Genomic DNA, 20885 nt, shown 5'->3' with positions numbered 1-20885 from the left:
TGGTCTGCACAGTGCTACATGCTGAGCCTAAAACACAGAAATGACAAAAAGCACTTGTAGAGCAGGGGCATTACTATCCAACACTGTCCTTTGGAACAGCTTGTGTCCTCATATGTCATGTCATGTGCAATACATTTCTTTAGTGCTTTCATTTTCCCTGTGACCACTTATGTTAACTGTGTAATTCTAAGCAATTTAATCCGGTTTGTGTTATGCACTAATACTTGTATAACACATGAAGTTCTAAGTAAACTGCTGTTTTGAAAAGTGTTATTATGCAGGCGACTCCCAGTTTCCCCTGTAGGCTGCTTGTCCTTCCACACAACCAGATAATCTCCCCGCTCAAACAGTCTGACGCCATTTTGATCCATCACACAGCACTGCTGCAGCAATGACACATTTAGATCTGTCTTGATTTTTAGACTGAGCAGCTCCCAGAAGCACCAATAAGAACACAATAACACAAGTGACACTGGATTTTAAGAGTTTTGCTGGATGTCACGTTCATCAATTATATAATGAAATGATGTGCACAGTGAAGTCAGGCACATATTCTTAGAAAATCAAGCTCTTGCTAGCCAGAGGCTTGTTCCTCTGTAATTTAGAGATAACAAATGACAACGTATTGTAGAGATGTTTTGTACCAGACAGCCAAACATACTGAGGCATATCTGAATGCCAACTTTATCGCAGAACTCTTGAGCAGTGGAACAATTTTAAAGTCATACTTTTAAATTGTAAAATAACAGAACCATGTTTCATCTTCCTGTGCTGAATCTGGTGTAGGATTTTATTTTATTTTTTTGAACTTTTACTTTAGTAATTACATCTTTTTTGGATATATGTAAACTATTGTACAGTATATAGGTTTGAACTTTAAATGAGAACCAAGAACTGATTTAGTCCTTTATTTTGGTACGATTGCTTTAATAAATAATATTGCTCCAATATATCCCCTAAGAATTTCTGTGTATGTGCTTATATTTTGCCTGACAAGGGTTTAACTTGTTTCCTAATGTTAAAAAAAAAAACATTGGTGATGGCTTTGTCTTAGATCATAGCATTTTATCATGACACAATTTGTTACAAGTATTTCCACATTTAAGCAATCGGGATTTCTTCTGGGATATAACAACTTGAGGTGTCAGTTTTTTGTCTGGTTTTTCTCACTACAGAGACAGTTGTAACCTTGGTTTGGGATTGGTCTGTCCTGGTTTGGAACCAGGACGACAAACACTGTAATTTAATCCAGATTACGACTGCAGATTTCTTTTTTTTTTTTTTTCATTTTGCCCTCATTGCCTCACACTACCATTTCATCACCAAAGTCATAGTTGGTGATAGTAACTGGGATTATAGAGTCTGGATTGAAGCACCAAAATGCATTTGTTGCTTGTGTATATGTAGTTTTGAAATCACATTATTAAATGTAATGTGTTTTATTGCCAGGAGTGATGAGAAGAAATTGCAGTACCATGTCATTACCTTCAGTAACATAAATCATATAATACAAACAGTCCAGGCAAGAAAGTGAGAGGATGGATGCCCAGGCTGGATGTGGGAAGAGGTGCTGCTTTCATCCTCGCATTGCAGCTCCTTTACTCACACAGCTGGCACTTACATAACAGCTGCCTGTTCTCACTCCTTTCCCCTCTGTCTCCTTTTTGATCTGAATATCTGTGTATGAATGTATCGACTTAATCCCCCTACTCCTAACACGCACACACACACACACACACACACAGATGTCAAATCAGTATTTATGCCTGTGCAGGGTTAGGTTATGATCTGCCTTCCTCTCAGATTGTCACAGTGTTGAAAAGTCAAAGAGCTCCTCTGAATCATGAAAATCGATGTGCGTCCAAGGTTTAACAGGAAGCAGTGAGGTCACCACATAATTTACAGAAACCTGTTTCAATTTCACATGTGACCTTTTACCATTTGGAGCATTTATTAGTTCTTCGCTTCGTCAGTTTCTGTAGCTCGTTCTGGGAGAGCTGTGAGGAACCAAACACTAGCGTGGAGTTGTATATTAATGCTGTGATAATGGAAGAATAGCTGTGAATGGGTACACAAACACATCAGATACACTAGTAGAGCTGTTCTGTGGTCAGCAGCTAAAAAAGTCTTCCAGCTACAGTCCTCATATTTAATTCAAGCTACCCAGTACAAGCACAAGGACACCTCATCAGTAGTCACAGAGGATTTGGAAACCATTTATTCATCCATGTTCTTCACTTAAATGTTCTTATGTGGCCATTTTAACATCCCCACTTCTGCTATAAATTGTAATTACATTTGGGAAATAAAGAAATTGACAAAATCATGAATCAACTCTACAACCCACACCTTACTCAGGATATTATGTGCCCTGTCAGTATTCTAAGATGTCAGTTATGTGAACAATTTCCTGCTTTTGCACTTTCTCATCATGATCCTTTTTATTTCTGTTTTTGAACCAAACATTTAATTTGGTTTATCATATTACAGTATATTGGAAGATAGTGGTTCATTTTAATCTCAGCTTCTCTGTGACCTTAAGAGGTCATAGGGCAATCCTGCATGGACCCTGGGTGCGACCTGTCAGATCCATTTATTAACAATTTCAATGTACAAGACTTCCCTCATTAGAGTTGCCATTCTGGGCCTTGTCAGATATGCCAATTTAAATATTTTCACTCCAATAACAACATAAAATGGATCGTGGTAACAGAAACTGTCAATTCCTCCTACATGCAATGAACATTTTAAGAGTTTCCACATCTTTATGCAGCAGCTTTGGTTAAATGCTGAAGAATAACATGAATAACAATGTAAATGTTAAAAATGTGTAGCAAAATATCTAAAGATTTTTTAGGAACACTAAATAATTTATTTGTGCACTACATGTGCAGACATGGATTTTTCTTTATACATAATAATGTTGATGGCTGAATAAGAGCTGTTGCACCATGCTGATGTTTTTGCAAGAAATAAAACTTGAAAAATAAATTGCAGCTCTGCAGATGTCTTTTCAGTCTAAATTATCTGTCACTCCCTCAGACATTTCTCAAAGAAACCAGCAAACCAAATAGTACAACTTGGGAAGCATTAAAAAAAATACTTGTCTTACCAGAGTTGGCATCCCTTTGATAAAAAATTGACTTCTGAACAAAACAAACATTTAAAACATTGCTAAAATCCAAGTAGCATTTTCAAATGTCCAAAGCCTACATGTCAGTTTATCCTAAGGCCGTACTGCAGCCAAGGCTAAGGGATTAGTATCCAACCTCACGAGCCCCCCCCTCCCCTCACACACACACACACACACACACACACGCACCCCCACCCCCAACCACTGAGGCTCATCCCCACAGGAAACTCCCCGGAACTACCCCCATGCTGCACCCCCACCTCTGGGCCCAGATGGTACAGTCCTAAAGGTTTAAATAGCAACAGGCTCCAGTGACACTGGCTGGAAACTGTGTAGACATGTTATAGGATTTTTCATGATATGTTGATCTCTGGAAGGATCCTCTACCGAGGTCAGAGGTCATTCACAGCTACCAGAGTAGATGCAGCTCTGAATGTGAGTCTGTGTATTTTTGCTTAAGGACATGTCAGCAGGGCAGATGCGTGTTGTCATGGAGACTTGAATTAGGGCCTTTAGTGGTCATGGTCAATGTCTCCAAGAATATGTATGGATTCCATTTTCTATGGTGGATTTTACTATGAATGTCATCCCAGCAATGGACGGTAATGGCATATTTGGATAATGATTGTCTATAGTTTTATCAACTGGTTCAAAGGCCGTTCGTCCCATTACCAAAAAGGGTCCATCACTGCAATAGTTGTATGTCCTGTCAAAGTGTCCTTGAATGAGACTTGCTACAGTAGCTAGTCCTCCAACCTGAGTCGCTCCAAATAAGCATATCAGTAAAAATGCAAAAATATTCCTCTTCCCTTGAAGCAGGAATGCAGGGCTGGTGGTTTTATTTCGCTGGGTGGGGATGAGTGCAGAGGTGATTATGGATATGTCTGAGTGGTACCTACTGCCAGAGATAGATAATCATAGCTTTCCTGCACCACATATAATTCCTGTGGTTTACATACAGAAAATATATGGGCTCTGAGGGAAGGGAGGACTGACATGACAGAGAGAACTGCAGTTACAGCTGGATGATACGGTGGATTGATGCCATGATTTTCTGAAATGATAGTGTATTAAATGATATAAGGTTTTCAATATATGGATGTTTTACATTTGCTTCACCATTTTCTGCATGTAGTCTTGCTCATCCAGCTAATGTTTATTTTTACTGGAAGGGTTTAAATAAAAGATCTAAATAAGTCATCTATCGCTTGTAGTAGACATTTGATGTACCATGCAATATTTATACATATTATGGAAATGCATTTACCCTTTGTATCTTCTACAGCAGGCTTCAAGTCCCTTTTAACAAATACCTCTTATTACCTTTTCACATGCCCACATGAACCAATAATTTCCACTCAGTAAGCAGAAGTAAAAAATAAATAGGTAACAATAATATTTTCTGCTTGCCTGTTCCGGTAATCATCTTGCAACACTTCAGATATCTAATCCCATTTGGAGGTTTTTGACCCTCAGGTAGGGAACCACCACATGCAGCAATAGTTATCATTAGAGCCAACTAACACCTACTTCCATACAAGTTTACAGATGTTATTGTTATACTTCTGTAGTAATTTAATAATGTAAAAATGGTGGGCACTGTTTGTACCGGGGGCAATTTGTTACCACTGCTCCTACACCACAATAAAAGGGGCATTGTGGGATAAATAAGTCCATTATTGAGTGAGATATTATTGCATAATTGTTAATAAATGGACAAAAAGGCACTCAAATTGGTACACTGTATAGCAAAGAGTGAGTGATTTTGGTCACTAAGTATATACTGCATTCATTTCAGCAGCAGGTCTGCCAACCCCCTCCGCCCAGGGACATGGTATGACCTGCTATGGGACATCATTATAGAGAGTAGATGTCTTGCATAAAGGCAAAGCTCTCTAATCCGAAGGCCAGATAATTCGACTGCAAAGAGGATTAGCTCCACCCCAGCAGAGCCATTGGCTAAATTTAGCCATAGTCTATGTCTTCACCAGTCTCCATTTAACCCCTGCTGAAAGCCCCGCCTACGGCTTACTTTAGCCATCCATCTCAGCATGCTTATACCAATCACACACTGCAAATCATCATTACCCCATTATGACACGTTTGGACCTCTCCAACCAAACAATCCAGTACCTATGCCTAACAGTCAGGCCCTGCTTCCTGCCACTATAAATGGTACAAATCAGAGGGAGACCATCTTGACGTGATCGTATACTGTAAATGTGAGCTATCCTGAGAGGTAAAGTTTGAATTTGGCAGCTTATATACTGTTCTCCTTTATGTCTCTGCTCCTCATCTACAGAACTTTGTCCTCTGGCTAACACATTTAGATTACAGTTGATCTTGCCGGCCCGTACAAACATTGGTGAGCCGCATCAGAGAGACATTTCATGCAACCATCCAAGAAATTAATAGCTTCCTGGGGGAGGATTCTGTGAAACAGTGATAAACCCACTCCCTCTGTTCCTTTTATTTCTGCTTAAACTTGAAACCACTGTCTGCTACTTAGCTTTGCTGTTTTCCTCCTGTGGATTCCATGATGACTGCAGGGTTATATGAAAGTTTGTTTTCCTCTGACCCTTCATCATCAACATCCTTGCTACTGCAGTAGCTCCTTGTTGACAATCAGAGATTTCAAACTTCATTTATACAGTCAGTGAAAGGCACAGTGTTTAAGATATAATGTGGGTTAGCAAATGTATTTCTTTTGTCTTCCTGAACATATTGGTGTTGTTTGCTTTTAGTTAGAGCTGTCTGAAATATTGTTAATAAGCCCTTCAGGGGTTCTGTATCACCAAATAAAGGTTTCTTTCCTTTTTAAAGTGCCTAATTTTTTCTATGTGGGTGCAAAATAACTTCAAGATAACAAGGCAAAGGAGAGCAATACCCTGCTGGCACAATTACCCCTACATATTTTTGTGCTATTTTTCGTCGACTAACTGGGTCTTTATGGAGTTAGTGTCATATTTTCTTGGGAGTGAATGTTTTTTTAATACGGTTAAACACAGCATCATAGTGTATTTCAGGGCCAGGGTTAGTCCTAGAACCACCCCTGGAAGTTTTGTTGTGGCTCATTTTCCCACTACTTCTTGTCTCTTGGTAAAGAGTGAATCAAATACCCACTTGGAGAAAAGCTCACTACCCTTTCTGACTGGGTTGATAATGAAAAATATATTCCAAATTATAAATATTGCTTTATATAGTATATGTAAAACCACCAGATTGGCGTGTTAAAATAGAAATATTCAGAGAACAACAGATCAGGCCCTCCTTGTTTATTTCTGCAACTATTCTTCGTTTGAATTATCTCTATGGAGTCATAGCACATTCCCTTCTCCTTTTTGTTCCTAATTAACGACGAAAGATCTGAGGGAGGTAATCTGCTGGGCTTTAGTGAATGGAGGTGGGATGTAGACATGCGCAGGGGGCAGACCTCCCCAAATCCTTCTCGTATGGTTGGATATGCCAGCTCGGCTTAAGTCACCTGCACACCCCTCTGGTGTGCAGCCAGGACTGAGTGCTTGAGCACATACAGTACATCATAGTTTTACTACATTGACTCTCATTTGAACTCTCCTTTCATATATGTTATTTTTTTCGTTCAGGATGATTACTGGGCAGTGATTTGTATTATGTAGTCTTTGGACTCTACAAAGACAGTAAATCCCAGCTGATGGGATCAACTGGACTTACTGACCTGCAACACAACAGGGACTGAAATTAGCCACATGCCCCAAACAGAAGAAAAAGGTGCAATCGATGGGGACTGTTTTGATCTGTGGATGAATATGTGTTTTGAGATCTTGTTCAGAGGTTCCATGTTTAGATTTGTACAATAATTATGATTATGATTATGATGATAATGATTGGAGTGTTTTTAGTAATATATTCTTAGTATGATATATAATAAGAAGAATGGAGCCCTGTGGCTCATTACATGGGAAATAGTGGTTAGTAGAATTGAGCTTATTGTTGCGTTTCATCTTCTCATGGAATTTGTTGACAATGAAAAACATACCCTCACCAGATTTATCCTTTAAAAGGGCCCGTTAGCTGTGTAATGGCAATGTTAGATGTTACCCAATCCAGCCAGCTGAATGACAGCAGCATGACTGGTACACTGATATCTATACAATCACACCGCACAGTTTCAAGATAATTTCGAGGTACATTTTGATGCTCTGAGACATTTTTACAAGCTGGGAACTGGTGGGAAAAAAACACCTAGTGTCAACTTAAACCTGACAGTTATAGAGAAATCGGTATGAAATATCCTGTGAACTGATGTGTCTGTAGTATTAGCATGTAAAAAAAGCTCTGTTTAAACAAATAGTGGGTGTTGGTTGAATGAACTGTGTTGCCACAAAAACAAAGCATAAGCACAAAGGAAACTTTCCGAGATATTTTTGATCTTTACAGTGTCTGAACTCCACATGTGTCAGCTTTGCCAAAATAATAATGATCAGAAACTTTAAAGCAAAACTGGGGCCTAATATATTGTGATCATTTTTAGATACAAATTAAATATTTATATACAGATCTTAACTTTAAACTGAACGACTGGTCAAGATCTTTGAACTGAAGTTCTCAGATAGTTTCAGTTGACTTAAAGCTGCACTCATTAGTATTTATTGTTATGATTTTATTAACAATGGATCAAATGACCATGTAATATCACAGGGCTCATTTGTAGTGTGGAACTCAGTTAGTCAGTTTCTCTCAATTTCTCTCATCAGGCAGTTGTTTTTAGCAAAAAAGCTCTGTATACTACCTGCCAAGTATGTTAGAGCATAGATATTTCTCTCAGCAGTTAGTACCAGCACTGGATTTACCTTTGTCAGGTTTCTAGAAACACAACTTCAAATAAATAATAATCTTGTTCTGTGTCTGCAACAAAAGCCCCATAAAAGACTATTTTGTGTTTTTATTCTTGTGCTTCCTCCATGTGACCAAATATCATCTACCCTTTGGTTTAAATAAAACTGGTGTGGAGAAAATGAGAGAATGTAAATTGAATATTTGAAAAATGTAAACAGTCCCGTGATGGACTGGTGCCCTGTCCAGGGTGTACCCCTGCCTTTCACCCAAAGAGAGCTGGGATAGGCTGGGATAGGCTCCATCAGATCCCACAGGGATCTGATCTGAATAGATAATGGGTGGCTGGATGGATGGATGGATGGATGGATGGATGGATGGATGGATGGATGGATGGATGGATGGATGGATGGATGAAAAATGTAAACAGCAGGGTAGAGGTGATGGAAGAAGTTTTCTGTAAAGTATATATTCTATTTGGCACTCATACTGAAGGAATGTCCAAAATAGTGAGAAGATTTTGTATGCGTAAAAATAATCAATTTATTCCATAGCAATACATGAGCTTCACACATGAAAAGAAAGTGACATCTGTTGCAGTTTATAGTTGAATGATTGTGCCATAAATAAAAACTAACATGCAGATGAAAGTGTTTCATTATCACAGATAGTGAGTTTCTCAATTAGTTTTCCTAGTGAGGTTCAGCATTCATTCTTAACCTGGGAAACAATGTTTGACAACAGACTTACCTCAAATGATCTGATGATGATCATACAAATGGAAGCTTCAGATCCGTGACTTTATGAACCATACAGTGAGATTGTTTTATCAACTAAGGTCAGAATGAATGTTGAACTTTGAAGTCAAAATGGGCAGAAAATTCCTAAAGAGGTCAGAAAATGGAAATTTTATGACATCTGGGCAAATTTCATCTGCTGATGAAAACTGTATGAAATATTCAAAGAATAAAATGATTATAAAATATGTGTCAGATATAACTCTGGGTTTAGTATTGGTTTAATACTGGCATTGATTTAATATCAAAACTTTATAGTAAAATAATAAATGTTAACAGTTTCAATGATTCTTGCCCAGAAAGATGGTCAGCTTACAACTTCAGTAATATGGGTATTAAAAGTTCAAGGAGTTTCAAGAATTTCCCTCCTCTGCTTTTTGGAAAAGATTCTCAGTGCAGCTTTAACTAATGAAACACAACAAAGTCCTCATGGCCCAGACTGAGTGAAAGAAATGTGGACAGTGATGCTGAGTATAAGACGCTTTCCAGTGAACTGTGGGACCGTGTATGCTGCACTCTGATGGCACTTCAGCCAAATGATATGCCTCTTGTTCCATCTCTCTCTCTCTTCTCTCTCCTCTTGCAACTAGTGTGTTTTTGTCTCTCTAGCCAAGTGTTTACTCTGGCTGGAATTTTTTCAGCACTATCTCTTCCATCCTCTTCCATCCAAGTCCTCCAACTTACAAAACCTCCTTTTATTGCTGCACAAAGGCAGCTATGTACTTCTTTGTGCCATTCTTGTTGCCCCGTCTCACTTATATTCTGGCAGTCTGCAGACTGGCCCTGCTTCAGAATTCCCCCAACATCCCTCCACTCCTCCTCCTCCCCCGGACTCCAATAATGTGTGTAAGTGCAGCTCAGAAGGTGGTGAATAGGGACTCTTTTCAATACCACCTGCCATTTATCTAACCCTCAGCTGGTTACAGGTGGAGGAGAGAGAAAAAGCTTGCAGCTCAGCTGCTTGGGATGGGAGGAAGGCCTGAAACCCTGCTGGGACTCTGAAACAACCTTTCTGTGGTTCAATTTCACATACAGTGATCGAAACCATACACCTGGTGTGTTTGCAACACGGTGTGCATGTGTTTGATGAAGTGCAAGAAGCTTGCTTGTTTTGCAGAAAGCTGAGCTTTAAAAACAGTAATATAGTCTACTCTATGGTAGAACTTTGTAGCTTTTGCTGCTGTAGGATGTGGGTAGAAGTTACCATGAAAATTATTAAATCACATAAAGACATGAATGAAATATTTCTTGGTACTAATAAGCTAGTATGCTTTTCATAATCATCAGCACTTTAATTTTTATACAAATATAAATCCCTAAATGAAAAAGTAATAACCACTGTTCCTCGAATGTGCAGAAATTTCATTTCAGACAAGATTTATTTTATTTATTTCTCTATCCATCAGGCTTTATGTAAGTCACTGTGTTCTGCCTGCTGCGATTGAAGACAATCCATGGCAGAATACATATTTACTGTGTTTTTCTCTTTCTGGCAACAGGCATATAGGTTTGAAAAAGATTTGGATTTAGATTTGGAATTTAGATTTGGAAAATCCAGAAGACAGTAGTGTGTGGTTCATCCATAATGCCTTTGTCACAGTTACGATCTACAACAACAAATAGGCTATACTGAGAATGGAGTGAGACACACACAAACCCAGATTCTGAATTGAATCTGACCTAGTCTGCCCTTACAGTGAAAAAGCTGTCAATCAGAACTCCTACTCTGCCTATAAAAAAATCAGAATACAGAACTTAAAACCTTTTAGGAAGTACAGCCATCAAGTCAAATCTTCCACTTTCTTACTCCAAGATCCAGAATAACTTTTTCCTGTCTTTTGATTTCCATTGTGAATGTTTGATTTTATTGACAAACTGATTAATTTGTTTGATTTATAATAAAGGAACTTAAAAGAAGGTATGACTAAAATACTTATATTTGGTCAGCTAGGGAATGAATGAATTCAGTGCTGCTGTGCTTTGCATTTATACATACCCTTATACATCTAAACCTAATTAAAAGCAAGGTTATTCAAAAACTAAATTATTTATAAATGTGTGTACACTGTCTAGTCTTGGTACAATTAATTTCTGTGCAAGGTTGAGAGAGCAGAATAAAGAATAGAATTCCTTTCACATCACTAAGCTGCTGAGAATAGAGACATTTGAATGTCTGTGCTCATCGGAGGTAGAGAATCATTTCTGAATACAAGAAAACCACTTTAGTCAAGTGGTTTTCAGTAGGTAGGGAAGGTGTATTCTGTGAATACTTTTGTTCACAAGTAAAACAGTACTCTGCTTAGGTCTACTTTTCCAATGTTTTGTGAGTCGGTATAATTAATAAAAGAGTCGAATCACATCCATTGAGTATTATATAACATGCAGAGATCATTGCAGAAGGTCTCCTGAACCAGCAGAGGGCAGTTCAAACTACAAGTTTGTTTCTGTGGCTAAAAGGTGACAAAACAAACATCTGTCTGGTGTTAGTCCAAGTATCTGTGATTCCCAATTGGTCAAAAACATGAACCACTACTAAAAAAAAAAAAAAAAAAGAAAAACAAAGAAAAACAAAACATATCCATATACTGTGGTATGGTATTGCTTAGAATGCAATCACTGTATTTTAATTGATATTCTACAGTCACAGTGCACAGAATAGTGAGCTAAGTGTACCTTAAATGTTAATGCATTTTAACCCCTGTAGAGTGATTTTAAAATCTGACATTTTTGCAAGCTGCAATTTGTAGTTGCTGTAAGATATGAGGCGGGTTAGCAGTTACAGTAGTGGGGAAAAGTGAAGAAGTGAGAAGTACAACTACGTTTGAACAAAATGTGCAAAAACCTAAAATTTTCTTAAGAGTTAATGAGGAACACAGAAGAGGAACTAGTAAACTATGTCAGTTGTACAGTAATTAACATCTAACTCCAGCTACTCGAGCTCTACCTTCACAATAAAATGAGAAGATTAATCATGACGCTACTTACAGCTGATTTATTGGGATTGCATGATTACAATTTTTTAGAATAAAAAACATCAAAAATAAAATGTTACCCAGAAAAACAAATGTTTTTTGTAATGCTCATTTGGACTTTTACCAGGCAGAAAATAGCCAAATGCCAGCAACACGGAGTAGAAAGGAAGGAACTCAAACATGAAGTCAAAAAGTCAGAAAAAAAGTTTTAACTTGTTTCAATTGTTCAACCGTATTGACACAACCTTATTAACTTAATGTCCAATATCCACAGTGACTTTGTTTCAGTAGGGACAGTACAGTGCAGTTACTTATTTTATTATGAAAAATCCAAACGGGAAGTCAATAAAACATCACTAGCTTCATCCCGCTAATGTAACGCCACACTTTTTTTGCTTACCTAAAAAAGTCTAGATAATGTAATACTTAGTTGATTTATATATATATATATATATATATATAAAAAACTTTCCTAAAGTCAATTAGGCCTATATGGTAACTGTAAGTGTACTTCATGTAGTGTGAGACAGAGTTCTGATGAAAGCCCAAAGAAAGTAGAGCTTATAATAGCCACTGAAGCAGACTCCTCCTCCTGAGTTGTCCTGGGAAACACTAACAACTGTACGAAAGTGCAGCCAGTCCTCCTGTTTCTGAACGGGTCGAGTCCGGTAAGAAAACCACATTGCCGCTTATCCGTTTCACTTCACCGCAAAAAAACTTTTTGTTTAAAAAAAAAAAACCAAACAAAGGACACTTGGGCCCAGCACCACACACGGCAAGTCCAGGCTTCAGGAGGAATATTATGCGTCCAAAAGCTGATCCTTCTTCACACTGAGCTTCATCTGCTTGAGGTAAGAGCAGTCGTTTGCAACGTAGCCCGTTATTAGCTAACTTCAGGGAGTGCGAGGTTACTTCTCTCGGTGGCGTTTGGCCGTGAGAGAAGCGGTTTAATGGCTGCGGCAGCCTGGGTTATAACTTGTTGCTTGGTAGCCGGGACATCTTCATTCAGAGCCTACAGGGCCGATGTGGGAACTTCTCACGTTTCTGTGAACTCTGCCACAGCGAGGAGGAACTCGGTGCCCCTTAGAAATGTAAAATGATACCAAACCAACGCAGCAAACGTAACACAGACACACACACACACTTCATATTAAAAATATGTGTTAACAGTGTAACATGAAGTATACTAACATCATTAAAACTCTCCAGTTAAAGGCCACAAGGAAACAGCCATGAAGAGACTTCATTAGCATGATTCATTGAGATTTGGAAAAATGTCTAAATATAATATAACAGAAAGAAGGCCTTAAAACATGTATTCATGTGCTGTATGTTTTGAAATCCCATATGTAATTGTACTCAGTAAATTGATTTGTATAATTTCCAGTGTCATCATGTCCTACATGTTGTTTTATATAGGTTTTTTTCTGGGCCTCTGTTAGTCCTGGGCCCAAATTCCCACCCCCCCCCCCCTTATACCACCTATTATCGCAGTCCACCACATGATATAAAGATAATGATCTTGCCCAGATTTAAGAAATAATTACTTTGATGGTATCCTAAACAATACTTCTTATCCCTATAGGCTGCTTTTTATTAAGAACATACAGTTACACAAACTGATTGGACTTCATACATTTCTTTGGACTTGTAGCAGGGTCTGCACACGTTAGAGAAAACTGTAGTCTGATAAGTTAAATGTGCTTCACATCATCCACTTAAACATGTTCGAAGGATCAGCCACATACATGGGCACACTCTGCTTTCCCATATTGTAACAGGGTTTGAGAGTTGGTTTTCTTTTCATTATTTATTAATGGAAGATGAGCCATTGCCTAACTGAAGTGAAAAGCTGGTTTAATTTGTGACTTTTGTAAATAAACTTTTCACTCAAAATGAACTCACTTAAAAGTGATCTTTTAACCTGAATCCTGAAATATATCGTAATGTGAAGCAACAGCTGGTAGAATATGAGAATTTAAAGCAGAACCAGTTTTAATACTTGCTACTTCTCTGAAATACTTATATATTTGCTGTCAGAAAGAACAGATAATAGAGACATGTGCTAGTTGTGATTACTTCTCTCTCACAGTGATATGAGCCTTGTAATCACTGGTTTTGACGCCTCAAATGTTTTGTGACAAGCATCTGTTTCTCTTGCTGTCATTGCAGAGACTTCTTACAGTCAGTATTGACTCAGTAGAACTGGCTCTGATGTCTGTTTTGGCAGCCTAGTAATCTGCCTTTTTTACATTTCCATGTGGATGATTTCCGCTGTGGGATTGGCCTTTAAATCTGAGTCAGTGCCTGTGAATGTAGGCCAAGTATTCACCATGCCCATATTATGTTCTGTAAAAGAGGTGACAGTTGGAAAGAAGGAAATACACCTACTCTAATACCTGCCTGAAACTTCTTCAAGGTGTGTCTGATTTACAGTATCACTTTAAAGTTTTATACTTTTATACTGCATGCAGCAATCAAAATTCACAGAAACACAGATATCATTTCGAACTGGGATATACCCATAAGCACCATGATTTACTACAGAGAAGTTCCAGTGGAGAATGCTGGATTTTTGTGTCTTATATATTCACACTGTGTAGAGCAGGGGTGGGCATGTCCGGTCCTTGTGGGCCACACCCTGCTTGTTTTCCTTGATCAGGTGTGTTCAGTCAATCAGAAGTTGGAAGATACCAATTCACTTTCTCTTCCTCCACTCTATCCTCATCTGAGATGGTATCTTCCAGCTTCTGATTGATTGAACACACCTGATCTAGGTAATCAGCAGTAGGTAGGGCAGGCATAGTTGGAAAACATGCAGGGCAGTGATCTTTGAGGAACATGGGTTGCCCACTCCTGGTGTAGAAGTAAAGGTGTCCGGTGAGTCCTGAGACTTGAATAATAAATAATCTAGATCATTAACTTTCTTCTGCCATAATGTGAATCTGGGCTCTGTGTGTGCGCTAGCACAAATCTATCGTGTTTGGTTTCAAAACTTCAGCTCTTTAAGGCCTATGTCTTTTTTATTTACTGAGTGACTTATTTACTGAGTTTACTAAGTGCACTTTGAAAATGTAGGTTTCTCAGCATATTTAGTAGATTTTAACACAATGATTTAAATGCACTTTAAAGGCGTTTAGTTTTGAAATTCAAAATATCAGCTTAGAGTAAATCGCGTTATCTTTAACCATGAACCATGTGATGTGTTAAAGGTTAAATAGTCCAGCATTATGGGATCTATGCTTATTCATATTCTGTTGGAGAGTTAGATGACAAGAATTCAGATCCCATAGCTTTTCATTAAACAAAAGGCTACAGCCAGCAGCCAGGTAATGTAGCTTAGCTAGAGACAAAACTGTTATTGTTTAAATAGTTATATAGCCTTATACAGATGTGGTGTCAATCCTTCCCTCTAACTGTCTGCCAAAAGAGAATGCACATCAGTATTAGGGCCATCATGTAGGTGCCATTTTTGTTCATTCACTGCATATGTAATTTTGTAATGATGATCTTAATCCATTTTAATCTATGTCATCCCACAATGAGTCATCGGCACCTTATCTCTGTACAGCTGATGCTATTAATCAGAGCGATAGAACGTGAGAACAGCTGCAGACCACACTGTAAACATCCATCCATAGTTACATTTTTAATCAGTCTAAGGCTATCAGGGAATGACTACACTGTGCTTCGACTAAACAAAAGTTTATGAGTCTGCACTCCATTTGTCTCCCAGCAAACTAAAGTCTTACTTGTGAGGTCGCTGCAGTCAGAAATCTGTATTTAACTCCTGTACAAAAGACAAATCAAAGAGGAGTTGCCTTCCCATTTAGAGTTGTGTAAATTATCATGAGGATTCTGCTGTCTCCAAGCTGAACCCAGCCAATTTCTCATCTCACAAACCCCCTAATTTAATGATGATGGAGGATACACTCACTGTCAGCCTTGTAATTACACTGTATTTACTAAAATATGGAAGCATTTGAGGATGTCTTACAGGTACTAGTTCATAATGTAGTGCTGTATCAAGAGTAGGTTTTGTAAGCCTGGGAAGGCGACTGCTGAATTCCCTACTGATAGTCACAATAAAGCCTTGACTTAGTTTTTGTTAAGACTGGAATCACTGGAATCCTCTCAGCACGCCAAACAGCAGCCGCACTCCTTGTTCCAAAACAGCAACCATCTCTGCAGATTGGCTAAATTCTGTGCCCTGGAGTAGTGTTTTTTCTTTTGGAAATTATCAAGCAGAAGGTTTTTAATTGTTACATGTGCCTGTGGTGATTTGAAGATTTGACATATTATGTCAGTATACGTTTCCGCAAAAAAGGCAACTTACCATCATGACTTTTGGCTTGAATTGTACAAATTGCTTACATCTCTGTGGTTTGAATATGTGCGACTTGGGAGTAACATAGTGATTAGAAACAGCATTCTTTAACCAACAGCAGGACTGGGAATTGTAGTCCAACTTTTTTTTTTTTTTTTTTTTAAATACTAGTACAAATACATGACCTGAATTTCAGTACTAATGCTAAACTGATATAGCCAGACTTGTATTTTATTCATAAATGTACAAACATGTATTAATCTTGATATAGAAAAAAATAAACCTTTGTGTCCCAGCCCTCCAGGAAGAAAACACAAAACAAACAGAAGATGGGTGGCTCAAGCACAGCAATTTAAAAATTGGATTGTCCAGATACATGGGTAACAAATCATCTGAGGCATTTATGATTAGATTTTGAGGCTCTTCTCCTGTATTTTGAAGTGTGATTTCTCTACGTACAGTATATGCATTTTCGGACCAAATAGTTGTAGGGAATCAGTTCTTGGATGTAATCCACTGAGGAATGGACCTGAGAACTACAGACCTTAAAGGTCTTTTTTGTGTTTGTGTTCACACCACCAGTAGGAACAATGAAATAACATAATCCGGCTGATGGTAGGTAATGCAATGTCACTTCTGCAAATCTTCACATGCTCCAAATTACAACACTTAAGAAGAACAGAAATGATGGCTGGAGTTGCACCATCACTTGCAGCAGGCACCTGACCTGTGGCCGGCAAGCTCCGCCTTTCCCCTCTGACATCAGGGCTTTGATCTGCCTACTGTCTGTGTTAGCACAAAGCCATATTTAGCTCAGTGTAATCAGTGTGGTGAGAGCTCACATGCCCACCACTGAGGATACCTGACTAGTGTAAACACACCTGCTCTCTCTGATGGAGTTACAATGAATTTAATGTGCACCTGAAGGAGTCTGCTATCATCAGATAGACTGTGGGTAAGGTTGTCATTGATGACTTCATGTGTGGTTTATTTGCGTTGACAGGTGCTTTTACAGTTTCTCTGTAGTGTGAAGAAAAAAGTAAACAATCATAGCTTAGGATGTGGGTGGTGGAGTTGAGTAACAAAGCATTATTATGTATGACATTAGGCATTGAATTTGAAGGATTTCTTTTTTGTTTTTGTTGTTATAATATTCCCCAGGACAAAGTCTTACTGTGATGCACTTACAGTGCCTAGCAACGTCTGCTTCACTAATAACACTTAACTGGTTTCAGTAAAAACATGAGGTTGTCAGTGTAGAGAATGGTGATAACGTATAGCACATATTGTTTATTCAAAGGCACATTTGACTTGATCAAGATAAATGGACTTGAATATAGAAGATGAATGTGGACATTTCAAATTATAAAGTAATTATTTTAAAGTGATACTAAGGCATTGGATGTCCATAAATTTGGAACTGGCAAGAAACAGATAAGTAAAAAAAAAAAAAAAGATGGATTCTACATTTTCTATAATGCCATGCTCAACAGTGTCTTACTTTATATGACTTGACAGTCAAAGTGTATGTCTGTCTTTAAAACCTCACCCTCCAGTTTGTTTGAAGTCCCAAGCCCAAAGCTAGATAACCCTGATGACTTCTGTAGGATTATATTCTTAGACTTTAGAAAGTTACTGTAGACAATGTGTGAGAAATTGGACTCTTTAGAAATTAAGGAGCATGTGTCTGTATTGTTATAAGATTAGGTCTTCTATTTAGAATATTTATAATATTTAAGTTTATGTTCTTGAATAAGCAGCAATTTATTCTAAAGGTGGAACTACTTGAACATAGCTATATTCAGAGTTAAAGTATTCATCCGAGAATGGATGAATCCATTTATTTGTTCATCCATTTCCTGTTTGAGAAATAGAACATTCTAGTAAGCTGAGTTGCCTGTTATATAGACAAGGAATCAGTGGGGGAAGTGAACAAGTCATGCACATCAAAACCACATCATCCATCACCAAAACCATTGGTATTAGTTCCACTCAACTCTCAAGCTTTGCCATTTTTAAAGACTTACTGAAGAAATGGGAGTGTGTGTTGACACTTGTGCTGTCTGGTTGTAGTGTAGCTCATTGGAAAGATGCTGGAGAGGATACTAGTTTATCACTGGGTAAACGCATAGAAATGCATGCATATTTATAGGCACTTTAAAGTTTCTGATTGACCAAATATGCATGTTCAGCCATGTGGAGGAGGAGCCAGAGCTGGGATTCAAATCCATGACTCTTTAGCTGGGTTTGAATCTCACTGAGCTAGTACTAACCACAAAGCCAGTTTGTGATCACTGTCAAAGCTTGGGAGATGTACATACATAAAACATGTTTGGTTTGTTGGTTGTTATATATAACCTAACAGTGCATATCATCTTTTAATGTAGTGTGTTTGATATTAATCTGATCATGCCTTCAGTGAAGCTGAGGTTAGCACTGCTCAGGATTCCCTAGATTAAACCTCTTACCTCCCAGCTGGGATGGACAGACATTTAACTTGCCTAACATTTTACTTTTATGTATGTTTTCCTTGTCCCTGGGCTCATATATTGTCACTTTGAGTTCTATTGAGAGATTTTGAGCCAGTGTTTGCTTCTTTAAATAAGGTGAAATCCACATCACTCACCTAACAGGATCCTGTTAGAAATGGAAGCAGCTGAAATTGCCCTCTTGATTATGTAAAACTTTATGCTGACCATTTACTGCAGCTTTCTGAGCACATTAATACTTTGAGTGTAAACATCTGATAGCCATGACACTGGTTAAAACCCCCTCTAGGTATTTCAAGGTCACCATGCAACAGCATTTGCAATTGCTGAAAGGAAGACTTGCAACATTGGTAAAAGTTGGACGAGAGGATTTACACCACTCACAAATTTATATACAAAGTATGAATCTACTGCCACTGGCCAGCTAGCTGAGTAAACAGCTAGCAAGGACAGAACAAAGTGTAAGTAAGTTGTGGTTTTAGGGGAGTGTTATGTACTGAAGATTTTTTTTTGTTTTGTTTGGGACCATTTATTTTATGGAGTCCCTGTTTGCCTGCTGACTCGCCCTGCCCTAGAAATAGTGTTTATGTTTTTGCACTTTGATTTTTGTATGGCTTAAACAAACAGGTTGTAATGTATTCAGCAAGCTTTAGAAGTGCGGGTATGAAGATTTTGTTACCTTTAGAAAGAGTCAGATTGCTTCTTCGTTTCCAGTCTTTGTGCTATGTGAAGCTAATCGGCTGCTGCCTCTAGCTTTATATTTACCCTGTAAAGGTGAGAGTGGCATCAATCTTCTCATATAACTGTCTGCAACAAAAAGAATAAGTGAATTTCCCAAAATGGCACACTATTCCTTTAAACATGTCTGCAGAGTACCTCATGGCCTAATAGTGCTGGAAACAAAGGTAGGATGGGTGGGGGGGCAGGGGATCAAACCTGGGGAGGAGCAGTGATGAAGGCTTAGGCACTGATTACAGGCCAGTCCCCAGTGTGCCTCACAATAAGATAATGCTATCTGGGCCCACAGGTATTTGGTTTCAGTGGAGAGGGCAATAGCTGTCACCAAACACTGAAGAGACCTTTCATCCCCTGGCTTCATGTTGTCAGCCAGCGTTTGTATGCAGTCTCTGCACAGAGGTTGCTTTTGTGTGGTGGGGTAAGGTCACGTCACCACGAAGGCCTCATATCTGTACATAGAGACAATAGCTAAGTTAGATTAAATCAAACAGCCGTGACTATCTAAATAGTAGTCAACACGGTGTATCCAAGTTACTTTGGTGCCGTTGTTGAGAAGGTGACGTAGCTCTGACTAATTTAGCCCTGCTGCAGAAGAGCAGAGCTGATAGTGGACCATAAAAAGATTCAGGCAAGTGTTCAACACAAAGCAGACGTACTTTGCTCTCCCTGGAGTTGTGTGCTATGAGTGAGCACAGTCATTTGTACGTCATCTTGTAATGGCAGGCCAGTAACTAGTGGTTAACCAGGGGGAGAAAACACAAGAGGTTAAATGAATGTCTGAGTTAAACATCAAACCCCACTGCGACACAGAGAGCCTTAGTGTGCTACATTTAAAGAGTTTGATTGCCAGTGTTTTGCATTAATTTGGGAAGTTACTCCTGACAAAAAATATGCCATTGAATTCTTCATGAATTTGAGTGACATGGTATTCAAGAGTTTTATAAATCCTGCATTGTGACTCAGGCATTATTTGTGCTTGGAATGAAACTTATTTGGACAGAAAAGGCAAACTGCATAGGGCTGCTTAGCCTAAACATATCTGCTTTCATTCTTTGTTTTATTTCTCAGCAATTTTAAAATGTGAAATTTGATTGAACATCCTTCAATTCTAATGAAAATTATAAGATCTGAAAATGACAGGTTGATAATAAAAAGGAGTGAAGTGAGTATGAAGGTCAGTGAACTGTTGGACAGTTTATATGATTTGTCTCACCAGGCTTTAAACTAAACTAAAAGCTCTCCTTGGCACTGTTATCTGCCAGTTGCTTTTATCCAAAGCTACTTACTGTCCCATGAGGTCTTACATCTAAAGCAATGCCCCATGTGGGCATTCAACAAACATTTGGAAAACCAGCAGAATCCCATGTGAAGATGATGTCAAGACAAAACGATGTTTCAATGTTTTTATGTTTGGAACATGCTTGTATTCAAGGGGAAAATTGAATCATAGACTAAAAGAATAAGGTATGTAGAGCAGGTTGTTATGTTTATGTCAGTGGCATAAACTTCACCCTTAGTCACAGTGTCTATCATGGAGTGCTGGTATTAGATGACATCTCAGGTCTATTTTGGGCTTCATTCCTTCTTTACAGATGTCTTTACGTCCTTGACTGT

General features: G+C 38.4%; 1 protein-coding gene across 2 annotated transcripts in view; it reads left to right on the top strand.

Moving 5' to 3' along the window:
• The first annotated feature begins 12187 nt into the window (after window positions 1-12187).
• The window catches only part of akap13 (A-kinase anchoring protein 13), a 96490-nt gene continuing 87792 nt past the window's right edge, over window positions 12188-20885 (top strand). Inside the window, exon 1 of one of the 2 annotated variants that reach the window (XM_026294195.2) lies at window positions 12188-12568. The gene's annotated coding sequence lies outside the window, so the exon portion shown is untranslated. Of the gene's footprint in view, window positions 12569-16906; window positions 17000-20885 lie in introns of those variants that run through there. The other variant, XM_026294196.1, reaches the window with a different exon arrangement.

This window comes from Mastacembelus armatus, chromosome 3 (assembly GCF_900324485.2).
Source record: "Mastacembelus armatus chromosome 3, fMasArm1.2, whole genome shotgun sequence".
NCBI classification, from domain to species: Eukaryota; Metazoa; Chordata; class Actinopteri; order Synbranchiformes; family Mastacembelidae; genus Mastacembelus; species Mastacembelus armatus.
The sequence above is the reverse complement of the archived record's forward strand: the minus strand, read 5'-3'. Positions and strand labels throughout refer to the sequence as shown.